Source organism: Durio zibethinus, chromosome 27 (genome assembly GCF_047325235.1).
Source record: "Durio zibethinus cultivar Kanyao isolate XHJ-2024 chromosome 27, ASM4732523v1, whole genome shotgun sequence".
NCBI classification, from domain to species: domain Eukaryota; kingdom Viridiplantae; phylum Streptophyta; class Magnoliopsida; order Malvales; family Malvaceae; genus Durio; species Durio zibethinus.
In genome coordinates, this window is record NC_143188.1 from 16,345,152 (window position 1) to 16,358,321 (window position 13,170).

Genomic DNA, 13,170 nt, shown 5'->3' on the forward strand with positions numbered 1-13,170 from the left:
ACCCAAAATTAATTCAAAAGTAACGAGAAAAAAATTTGCCAGTTTGAAAGATAACTTGGAAAAGATACTAATAATAACTTGGATAAGATGAAGAATAGAGAATTAACTATTTGTATACAAACATAAAATCAACAAGCCACAACACTACAAGCTTCCTTCAAAACAAAACAAATACAAAAATCAAACTTTGAGTTCTGACAAAGATAAAAAGCTCTGCTGAAAATTCAAAATCATCAAAGTACTCTCTAAATAATTTGACCAACAAAAATCCACACAACCATCTTAACAGAATACACAGCTAAAAGAAATTCCTCATTTAAAAAATCAAATCACCAAACTTTCTTTTGACAACAGGAATAAACTTTAACCAAATCTTCACCCTATTCAAATGAAAGGCAAATCATAAGAGCTCCGATGGCACCTAAATATATCTTTTGAAGATGTGTAACTCAAGAAAATTGCCCACAACTGAGTAGCGACAGGTAATGATGCAACTTTGAATGAAAGAAAACCATGCTTGTCACCAATATGGATTTATGTATAGAACAACAAAAATTCCCAATAAAACAACTACATATGAAACCAGAAAGCTCACACAAAAAGCATATGTGTCCATAAAACTGCCTTCTTCTTCATCATCTGATGTAGTTGTTTCTGTTGATGGTGGTTCAATATTAGTGCAACTTTATGCAATAAAGGTCCACAGAGAAAAGGGTTTCCCTCGTAACTATTTTCATCAAAAGTCCCAAACTGAGCTTTTGGTTCTGGAATACTACCTGACAAGTTGTTGTGTGCCACGCTGAAAACCTCTAGAAAGTGCAATTCAATCAGCTGTACTGGGATTCTACCACTCAAGTTGTCGTAAGAAAGGTCCAAACTCTCAATTTGCTTTAGTTGTGAAAATGATGAGGGTATAACTCTGATCAAGCTATTATGTGATAAGTTTAATGAATGGATTTCACTCAACTTTCCTAGTTCGAGTGGGATTTGCCCAGTTAACCTATTGCAAGATAAATCAATCCCAGACATGTACTCAAGAATGTCACCGCCGTACGAGTAAGACACAGTTTTTGTTGTAAACTCTATCCATTCTTCCATGTGGCTGGTGGGATAATGACGCGATACTCCATATTCCATTTTTGTCATCCCAATGTATGTTGATGCATCCTTTTGTATAGTTGCTATATATCAAAAATATTTGTCAAAGACTTCTCATGTTTCATTGCTAGAGTTAAATTACCCAAACAAGAAGGAATAAGACCAGAAAACATATTTTCAGAAAGATCTATGATGCTCAATGAATACAACTTGCATAATTTTTTTACTGGAATTTCACCATCTAGATGATTATCTTTCAAAAGAAGGACACTTAAAGTAGAAAGTGTGCCAATCCATTCTGGAATATAATCGGTCAGATTGTTACTTTTAAGATCCAATGTCACTAATGAAGAGCTGTTAAAAGCAAGTGTCAATGGACTGCTTAGTTTGTTCCCATCTAGGTGAACATGTCTTATGGATGGTAGATTCAAACAAGATGGAATAGAGCCAGATAAATTGTTTTGAGAAAGCTCTAAAAATTCAAGCTCATACAAGTTGCACAATTCTGTTGGAATAGAACCTTCGAAATGATTGTTGGCCAACCCCAGTCTCTTTAAATACGATACATTCCCTATCCATCTTGGGAGTTTTCCATTCAAATTGTTATTACTAAGATCAATGTCCTCTAGTGATGAATATGAAAAATCAGTAGTCGTGATATCAATATCAGGAATCTCTCCAGCAAAATTATTACCGTCCAAATACAAATATGACAACTTGCTTGTGTTGAACATCATAGGAACAATCTTTCCACTTAGGTTGTTGTTTGATAGCCCAAGAATACCTAATGAGCTTCTCATGATCAACTCTTTTGGTATTCTTCCAGACAAATGATTGTCCGATAGGTCTAAAACTGATAAAGTGTTCATGCCACTTAAACAAGGAGGGATATTACCTTCAATGGCATTCTTAGATAAGAATAATAATTCCAAATTTGGAAAAGTTGCACATATATTTGTTGGAATTTGACCATGTAATTTGTTATTAGATATGTCAACTGAAGACATATTAGGATTAAGAAACTGTGGTAACAAGAGAGGACCAGTGAAAGAATTACCCAACAAGAGGAGATCTTCTAATTTTTTGTTGTTTTCTAACAACCATAATGGGATTGCTCCACTAATTGTTATAGGAAAGATCAACATATCTCTAGTCATATTGGTAATAAAGGAACTTAGGAGGTTGTAGACTAAGTCCTTTATCTGTTGTACACTTTGACAAACTGATGATATTTAGTTGGAACTTTGGAATTGAAGCATGAAGGGAATTAGGTTCCATTATCATTTTGTTTCCATCACCTAAGAGAATCTTGAGTTTGGAAGGTTTGCAAGTGAGAAGAATGACATTAAAATTTGAAAGCGATTTGTTGAAAGGGAGATGAATCTAACTGATGAAAGATTTGCTAAAGGAGTCAAATTTCCAATAAATCGATTGTAGGAGATATCTAATAGACGAAGAGCTATCAAGTTACCCAAATAATAAGGAAGTATCCCCTCAAGTGCATTCCTATTGATATCCAACTCTTCAAGGTTTCTTAAATCACACCAACCTGAAAATTTTATAATTCATGGAAGAAAATTTAATTTCCAAAATAGAATATATAGGAGATATTAGATAAAAGAAATAGAATAAAGGATTATTGGAAAGAGATGTATTTAATAAGTTATGTTGGAGAAATTATGGAGCTTTAATTTACCTCAATTCGGTAAGGAACCAATAAGTCCACAGCTAACTAAATACAAAGTTTTAAGAGAAGTGAATACTCCAATGCTTTGCAAAATGTTGTTGTTAAGATAAGAAAAGTCTAGAAATATTTCCTCTACATTGCTCCACACATGCAATTCTGAGTAATCATAGCATAGGAGGTATTATTAGATGTTAGTCAACAAAAATCTACTAATTTTTAGTCTTTTTGGAATAAATTAATGACTTACCTTGACTTTGAGTAGCTATAGTCTTGTTTAAGTAATTCCCGTATAGATAAAAGATCTTAACTGATGAGAATGCCTCTACTAATTTTATTAGTAGTGGAATGCTTCCATTGGTGAAAACCTCGTCTAGTCGGAGAACTTTTAACTCAAATTCTTATATTCTGTGAGTGAAAAAGATAAACAAATATAATTTTATATTTTTGTAAATAAGATTATATATCTAAGATTTATGCAAGATAAATTTTTAATAGAGAAGAACATCAAAACATTAACAATTTTTAATATAAATTTTAATATATGAAACAATCAAGAAGATGAAAATCAAACAAAATGGTAACATGGAAAAGCAAAAATTTTTAAAGGGGAATAAAAATAACAGAATGACAAAATGCAAACAAATGCAACTTTAAAACACAACAAGCTAATACAAACAAAAAGGGAAATATTTGATATGCAGCTGCAACACTTCTTAAAGAAAGCAATTATCTAATGGAAATACATATCATTTTGTGATCAATAATCAAATGAATAATTAATTTCTTCCTTTAAAAAATGAGTATTTAATGAGAGCATTTTACCTATAATTATTTTAGTATAATTAACTAATCATAGTTTAGAATTATGTGGGTTCCAATAAAATTTTATGTAGAGATCACACTTATAAGTGGTGGATACCTAAATAATTTTTTGTTGTGATTGGAGAATTGCAGTATTGTAGTAAAAAGTATATAATAAATAATTAATTTTTTCTTTCAAACAATTGATCATTAATTTTTAATATGCTAAATTTGTTAATCGTTAAAACATATACATCATTATAAACCTCAGAATTAAAAATAGAAAAGTTATTAAATCCATACCTTTACAGGCCACAAATTCATTGAGATCATTAAAGCTCATATCCAGTTCCTCCAAGTTGATAAAAACACCTAAGTCTAGGAAAATAAAAGTAATAGATAAAGTTCATTAAATCATCCAAAAATTTGAAGTATGTATTTTTAAGTATTTGTAACAGAGTTGAAATTTTTGCTGAAAGTAATAATTAATGAGGTTATAACTTAATCAAGTTCTTTGAAATTGGTTAATTTCAGCTGTCTCCCAGTATCTATAGGTAATTTACATAATTTCATAATTAAAGAAAAGAAACTAATGAACTTGTTTGTTATATCGTCTTGAAACACAAATTAGGATTTTTGTTAACAAATTCAGAAAAAGTACTTTTACCTTTCATATCTAGTGATCCTTTTAACTGATTGTAACTTGCATCCAAAAACTTCAAATTTGAAAGCCCGCTAAGGGATGCAAATATGTTATCATTAATGAGATTATTACTCAAATTAAGTTCTTCTAAATGGGTCAAGTTCAGCTGTCTCCCACTATCTACATAAGATTTATATAATTTCATCACTAAAATTATTTACTTATTATTTAATTATATGTAAAAACTTAACTAATTGAGCAAATATAAGCGCATACCTTGGAAGGATTGAAGGCTTTCAATGTTGTTGTTGCTTAAATCCAACATCTTCAAATTCATCAAGTTATTCAATTCTATGTCCCAGTTCAATTCAAGTAATCATTATGTCAGCCTGGTTATTCAGATAATCTTTTGCTGAATATTTTTAATGACTTTATAACGAAACAAATGGCAAAACAAATCTAAAGCTTTAAGTGAAGAGGAAAATCTCCAAATGTGATATGAGATTGTACGGACTTGATGAGCTAAAGGGCTGTACTAGCTTTACCTTTAATATCTATTGAGCCTTGCAATTGGTTCCACCTCATATCTAAGGACTTTAAACTTGAAAGCCCCTGAAGGAAAGAAAATATGCTGTTCCTAAAGAGATTTTCTCTCAAATCAAGTTCTTCTAAATTAGTCAACCTCAGTTGTGTTTCATTTCCTGTACAAGAATATAAAATTCTATTATATGCTATTGTCAATGGAAAATTTTATGCACTGATTATATAATTAAGAACTTAGTTGAATGAATTACAATATAATTTATACCTTGCTTTGATGGTCGGAAGCTTTCAATTGTATTGTAGCTTAAATCCAAGTTTTTCAAATTTGCCAAATTAGTCAATCCTATTCAATGCCAATAAATAATAAATATTTCGTATAAAAGCAAATGATATGTAACATCTTTTCCTAAAACTACAATTGATTTTAGCGTAAAAGAAAGGTAAATCAAGTTTGCCATGAATATTTTTTAATGGCTTTATAAGGAAATAAAAGGCAAAGCAAATCAAACACTTTAAGCGAAGAGGAAAAATCCCAAATGTGAAAAGTGATTGTACCCATTTGATGAGTTTAAGGGTTCTAAAAAGAATTAAAAAAAAAAAAAAGGCTATAATAGCTTTACCTTTAATATCTATTAAGCCTTGCAATTGGTTCCCCCACATATACAAGGACTTTAGATTTGGAAGGCCAAAAAGGAATGCAAAAGTGTCGTTCTTGAAGAGATTATTATTTAAATTAAGAACCTCCAAATTGGTCATCTTCAATTGTATCTCCTTTCCTGTAGAAGAATATTTCTATTATATATTACTGTCAATGAGAAACTTTATATGTTGATCACTTAATTAAAAACTTAGTTGAATGGATTGAAATATATATACCTTGCTTTAGTGGTTGAAAGCTTTCAATTCTATTGGCGCTTAAATCCAAGTTCTTCAAATTTGTCAAATTATGCAATTCTATACAACCTCAATGAGTAATTAATTATATTATAAATAAAATCAAATGATATGCAAGAGCTTTTCTTGAAACAACAATTAACTTTAACATAAATAAAAAGTAAAACGAGTTTACCGTGAAAATGAACGATTCCTTCCAAGTGAATTTCACTCAAACTTAAAGTCTTTAAAGATAAAGAACGATTCATATGAAACAATATGTTATTTTTCAAAGAGTTGTCCCCTAAATCAAGAGTTTCCAAATTACTAAGTCTTGAAAGCCATTGGAAACCTGTAATGAAGATAGATTAATATTTTAATTACTGTATACCATTCATAATCATTAATAGATTAATTTTAACTTTACCATTTGCATGATTTGATCCAGTGAACAAGTTTCCTGCTAGATTTAAATCCGTGAGAGATGAAAGCTGACTCAAAGATAATAAAATTGTATCATTGAGGTAATTGTAACTTAAGTCAAGGATCTCCAAATTTAGTTTTGCAAAACCTGTAAGAGAGTTCTTTTAAATATATAATAAGGATTTATTGGCTTTTCATCAATAAAACAAAAATAGAAATAAATATGAAATTGTAAAAATGAAAAACTGATGAATGAATTTTCATATTGCAAATTAACAATGGAATAATTAAAGATTAAAAGGCAAAAGGGACCTTCATTTTCAACAAAACCAGCAATGTTATTTTGTGGCAAATAAAGACGCTTCAATTCCTTGAAAGGAAGAAACAAAGAGGCATCGAGATACCAGCGTTGGTCATTGAACCTTCTTGTGTAATTAAGAGAGAGTCCTATGAATCGCCTGGAGGAGGAGGAGGAGGTGTTGCACTCGACCCCTTCCCATTGGCAGCAGTCTGAATCCGTGACCTCCTCCGCCCAGCTGTTCAGATAATTATGAGAATTGAATAAAGGTTTGAGTTGCAAAAGAGCAATCCTCTCATCCTCCCAACAAGCATCAGTACTACACCATCTGCATCCTTCCAACAACAATAACAACACACTCAACCACAACCATTTGGGATCCATCATCTCTTTCTCTGTTATATCTCTATATTTTCCATTCTCCCTCAACTGCGACTTCTAAATATATAATAATAACCCTTGCATTGAGCTTAATATTTATAGACAATCAAGGAGTTAGGCAATAATAGCCATCCCTATAAAATGGCTTTTGAATGCAAAGCGATGAAATTGATGAAAATTTGTTATTTTCATACTGATAGAATATTTCGCTAAATATTTCAATTTCATTAATTTTTATTCAAAATCAACATTAGTTTACAGTGTATTGAGAGATTTGTCATTTGCGTAAATAAATTATTTCTTGAAATATTCCAATTTCTTTAGTTTTTGTTAAAAAGTCTCCGAAATTAAAAGTAAAATGAAAATATTCAACAAATTAAATTATAAGGACAAAATTCAATATTAATCCTTAGTACAATTTCAAATTTTTTTCAATGGTTAATACTATATCCATTTCAATTTATTTGTTTTTAATGACCTTTTTTTATTAAATGAACTTAACTTTAACTATTATTTTTCAACAGATTAGAATGCCATAAATTTTTAAAAACTAAGACTAGAAATTTTGAATTCCACAGTTTTCAAGTTATATATTTTTGAAAATTTATTATTACATTATATTTTCAAAATTAATGGTTAGAATTGAGTTAATTTGATAAAAGAAAATCAATGAGAGAAAAAAAAAGTGCTATTACATACTATTTCTTAGTGGAAAGAAGAAAATCTTATTGCAAGTTCCGGTCAACATCAAACATTGACAATGGCGTCAACCTTGAAATTGACATTGCCTTCATACGTGTGTGTGTGTGTACTTAGATTCTTAAAGTATGAATATAAAATATTTTGATTTGTTTATGATTATGAGTTTTTCTTTTTCTTTTCAGATTTTTTTGTAAACTCAAATTTATAACGTGCTCAAAAAATTGCTTGAGAAATGAACAATGATATTATTTCTACCATAATAAAATTTTGCAAATTTACTTTTATGCTCTTGTTGGTTTCATCAAATTCTTTCATTTAATTATATATAATTTATTTTGGGTTTATATTTGATGTATTAGCAATATATATTATATACACTATAAATAAATCAAAATGATGTTAATTCATTAATAAGTAAATATCAACTTTTAAAATAAATATATAAAAATTAATATTATTTTAAAAACTTATTTATTAATGAGATTGTATCATCTAATTTACCTCATGACATTAAATATATATATATTCTCAATATATATGATGCCGGCTCAAAGGCAACATGTTTAACTTTAAAGTCTCAATTTTAAATCTCAGCAAGAAAATGTTAGGAGTAACAGCTAAAGTAAGAGTAAATTACAAGGTTATTTGCTTTTATAAGATTTTATTATATATATATATATATTTATCTATACTATATTAAAAACGACAAACTTTAAAAGTGCAAATAATGGACATATATGTCTTTGATAATTTATTAAATTAACTATTTCATCTTTAATTAATAATGTTATCCTTAAATTAGTTAATATTTTGAAATGATAAAATTTTTAAATGCATATTTTAAGTCGAGTTTGCTTAAAATTTTAATGTACTATTTCTCAAAAAAATATTTTTTAAAGATTATTTTATTTGAATCTAAATGGAAATTTAACTTTTGTTTAAAAAAAAAATTTATTTTTGGTTCAATATAATTTTGATAATAGATTTAATCAAAACGGACTAATCGGCTCGAGCTCCCCTTGATCCTTTGGTTTTCATTTTGTCATTTTGTAATTAGCCAAAAGTGTGATTTGTACGTGAAATAGTGTAGTTTGGGTTAAAAACTCTTTTCACTCTTATCCATTTGGCTTCCTATTACATATTTCTTCGTGGAAAAAAATTTTATTGCGTAAAACTTCATGCTACTTTATTTTACTATTTAAAGATAATAAATTTAATTCATGTTGGTAGTTAGAAATTAAATTGCTTAAAATTTTAAAAGATAAAGTAGTAAAATGGAAACCAATTGAAGCGTTAATATAATGTATAAATTCTCTTCATAATACATTAATAACACATAATTGTAATTTATATATATAAATCTCTACAGTTACCTATCCCTTGCAAACAACATGATTAGGATGTTTATATTCAATAATTATTTCCCTTATTAACAAATTATTACTATGTTTAATTTGAAAGGCACAACATATAAAGACACTGAATTAGCCAATTGTATAGTTCCCTTGGATCTTAATTTTATTGGCACCCAACTAACTCTTTGATACTACAATTAAATGACCTGATAAACAAGACTTCATTCCATTTATTTTTTACAAAGTTGTTCAAAATCTTTGGATTTCTCAAATGCATTCTTGCATCTAGCTTTTTCTACATGAAAAATCCAATTCATACAAAAGTAATAACCGCGTTTGGGGTCAGAACGAAATTGTGTTTGGGGTCAAAAACGTCGATGGCAATTCAGGTCGTGCATTTAAGGATGTTGGGTGGTCCTGATAGACAGTAATTGGTGAAATTAACTCCAATTTGCTTGAGAATGAGTTTCTACTTTCTAGTTTGTAGAGTCAACAAAGTTTTGTAATTTTGTGGAAAATAAGTTCTTCTGTTTTGTTTTACACGCTAAGGAAACTATTTCTTGTTTTGTTGTAGACTTTTTTATAACGTTGTGGCTACGTTTGGAAGAGTGTGATATTAATAACTAATTCATTCAAATATTGAATTGAAGAATAATGAAATTTATCAACAACGAGAAAAACAACTTTGGTAGGATTCGCCAATATTAATTTCCTTTAAATTGCAATTTAGTCAAGTGCAATGTTAGAGTATTATATTTGCATTGGAAACGCGTTTGGGTCAAAACGTCACAGCCACTTCAATTCATGGACTTAATGATGTTGGAGAGTTTCTACCTTGACTTTGTAGCATGAAGAAAGTTTTAGTTTTGTGGAAATTAAGGTCATCTGTTTGGTTCTACACGCAAAATACTAATTGTCTCATTACATAATTTTTCTATAACATTTCGAACACATTCAAGATAGTGTGATGTTAGTTCTTTGAAGTGTCATTTCGAAGAATATATTCTAGTAAAATACATTTTCAATTAAGGTAAAAATTGTTGTTAAAAATATAAATTTATCACTATATAGTAAAATTTACAGCTGATGAGATCTAGAAGACAGAGATGCATTTGCCAAAGTTTCCTTCAATTTGCAATTTAATTAATTACAACTTATGATGTTGATGCATTTACTTTTCTTTTATCCTACAAATCTTTGATCATTGGGGTAAATGAATGGTCTTGCATTTTTTTTTAAGTAATATATTCGATTGCAATGAAATAAAGAACATGCATAGTTGCATTAAGTAACCCAATTGATAAACAGGCAAAATACCTAACCTGAAACACTTTTGTTGTTCAAAGAGGAGAAGAAAAAAAGAGAACATCGAGACGGTTGAGGAGACGAGCGAAAGAGAGAGGAGATTTATTTTTGGGGGGTAAAATATTATTTGAGGGATGCGTTTATTTGGTGTGCCTGACTGAGCCGTGAGAAAAGGTTGGGGGCAGGGGGGAGAAGTTTTCCGTTTTGGTGTTCTTAACGTTTTTAAGCTAAACATTTATTATGATATTTTTAAGTTAAAATATTAAAAGTAAATATTCATATTTAAAAAATTTGTAATATAATTTTAAATTAAAAATTTATTAATTAATTTAATATTTATTTTTAATCTCATAAGTTTAAATAATAATACATAATTAACAAATAATGTATCATATTATTAATAAAATTATAATTCAAATATTATATTAAAATTTTTTAAAATTCAAATATTACATCAAACATTTTAATCCTCCTCTTTTACTGTCAGATTATTTTCATTAAAAATTAAAATAAAACTTTTGTAGAAAACGCTTCACAATTATCAAATCTATGTGAAAAAAATATAATTTTGAAATTATCTAAATCAATTAACCATGAAAAATTTTGAAAATATTTTTAATTATCTTAAAAGAATAAAATATGTTTAAATTATATTCTTTTTCATTAAATAAATAAACAAATTTATGTATTTTCACTAAATTTAGGTGATAGTTTTACATTTAACAAGTTTTAAGTTAAAAAAGAAAAAGTAGTATTATAAGTTTTTTTTTCCAATGGCACCGTTATGAAAAATAAAAACAATTCATGCATCCATTAAGTATGGTTTTTACTTATAAAAGAAGTATTCCTAAAATCCCTCCTATTAATTTTATCCATTATTATTTGAGAATCATTGATCATCATCTTAATTCTTAACTTTTAATTCTTAACTTTCTTTTGGTGATTTTTTGTATTTAGCCAAAATAATATTCATTTAAACTTATTTTCTTTTTTTTTTATAAACATATAACCTCATTTTTCTAGCATACACTTCAAAAAATCAAGAATAGCAATTGATCATTTGGCTTATAAGAGTTTGAATTCTTTTCTCAAAAATAAAATAAAATAAAAATCAAGAGTAAAAACAGTTTTGGTTTTTTCCATTTTCCATTATGTCTTCTTCCATCCCTTTTTTTTTTTCTATTTTCCTCACCAAACCAAACATTGAAATTAAAAACTTAAGAATCCTCACACTAAAAAATGATTTTACAATATTCTATCTTAATAAACAAGGATATTTTATGTGAAAGTTATTTGTATTTGTGTAATTTCATTAGCCATAATAGTAGACAAGCAAATAAATAAAGCCTTTTGAAGAAAATTTTTTGCATATATATGCTATATTGAAAACATGTATCCTATAGATAAGACATAGCAACAAGGTTTTCATTTTTGACAAGAGTGTTTTGATATATATGTGTGTATCTCTGTGTGTGTGTGTGTGTGTGTATGAAAATTTAAGTTATAAATTTTTGTATTTTGACAAGAATAAATAATTCTTTTTTTGTAATTTTCTAAGATTGATTGTTAGCAGAATTAAATTATTAAAAACACTAAATATTTATTAAGAGTTTTTAATTTTTCAAGATTGTAAATGTGATTGAACTACTACATTATATACTAACTTCTACCAATTTTCTTAATTAATATTCCATAATTATGAAATTTAAGTGAGCAATTTTGGTATTTTGATAAAAGTAGATATATTTTTTTAATTTTCCAAAATTGTCAATGGAATTGAATTATTAAAAACTCGTAATATTATTAAGAGCTTTTAATTTTTTAAGATTGTTAGTGGGATCAAACTATTACATTATATATCAACTTCTATCAAAGTTCCTTAATATTCAATAATTATCAAATCTAAATTAGTAATTTTGATATTTTGACTAAAGTAGAAATATATTTTTTTTGTAATTTTTCAAAGTTGTTAATGGGATAGTATTATTAAAAATTTTAAAGCTGTTAATATTTTCTAAGAGATTTTAATTTTTTAAGATTGTTAGTGTGATTGGAACATTGCATCATACACTAACTTCCATAAAAAAAATAGTTTTTTGCAAAATATTATATAAATCTCGACAATGATAGATTCAAGATTTTTTAGGTGTTTACTTATAATTATATAAAAAATTTATGACGAATTTATTAATTTCATCCATAAAATAATGTCAAAGTAAAAATTTTACTACAAATTCTTTTATTTTTTTTAATTTTTGAAAGTTTCTGTAAAAATTGTGCTTGAATAAGTGCATCGGCCCTGAGTTTCAAGGGAAGTTTGAGAACTACTATTATAAGAAGCTCAAAAAAAAAAAAAAAAAGGTTAAGAAAACAACGTTTATATGCTAGCATCCTATCATAAAAAAATAAACAAAAAAATAAACAAAATAAATAAATCTATTATCAATTTTATATATATTTAAAAAAATTTGAAAGATTTTGCTTCGAGAATACCAATAAAAAACTTTATGTTTTCATGTGTGACCATGATTGTATCTATAGTACTAAAAATCGTAACGTGTGGCTCCGTGACCTCGATCATACGGCATAAAAATTTGTAAAAATTGAAAAAAAAGTCACTATCAATATTTTTTTTGTTAAGTATGATTGATCACTTAAGTTTTTTTTAATAAAACAAAAAAAAAAAATTTGTGATTTATTAAATAGATAATTTTGATTTTTGAAAATAGAGTTAAATTCGAGAGGACGATTGCGTATGAAGTAAAATTAGCATCCCTAAAGCACCTATTTTAAAAAAAATACTAATTAAAGATACGTTATCTTTGATATTGGGCAAAAAATGTTTCAATTTGAAATTTAATAATATTTCCATTAACTTTTATGAAAAAGAAAGTTAATTTTATTAAAAATTTTTATTTAAAAATATTGTGCAAGTTTTTAGGTTAAAAAATTAGCTAAAAATTTTCTAACATCTAGGTAGAATTTAAAGATAATTTTTTATGCTTAAAATTCATTACTATATTCCTTAAAAATGAAAATAACATTCTTTGTAGATGATAAC

General features: G+C 27.3%; 1 pseudogene; it reads right to left on the reverse strand.

The window, feature by feature from the left end:
• Nucleotides 1-421: 421 nt before the first annotated feature.
• Nucleotides 422-6,753, reverse strand: LOC111279538 (cuscuta receptor 1-like; annotated as a pseudogene).
• Between the last annotated feature and the right edge of the window lie 6,417 nt (nucleotides 6,754-13,170).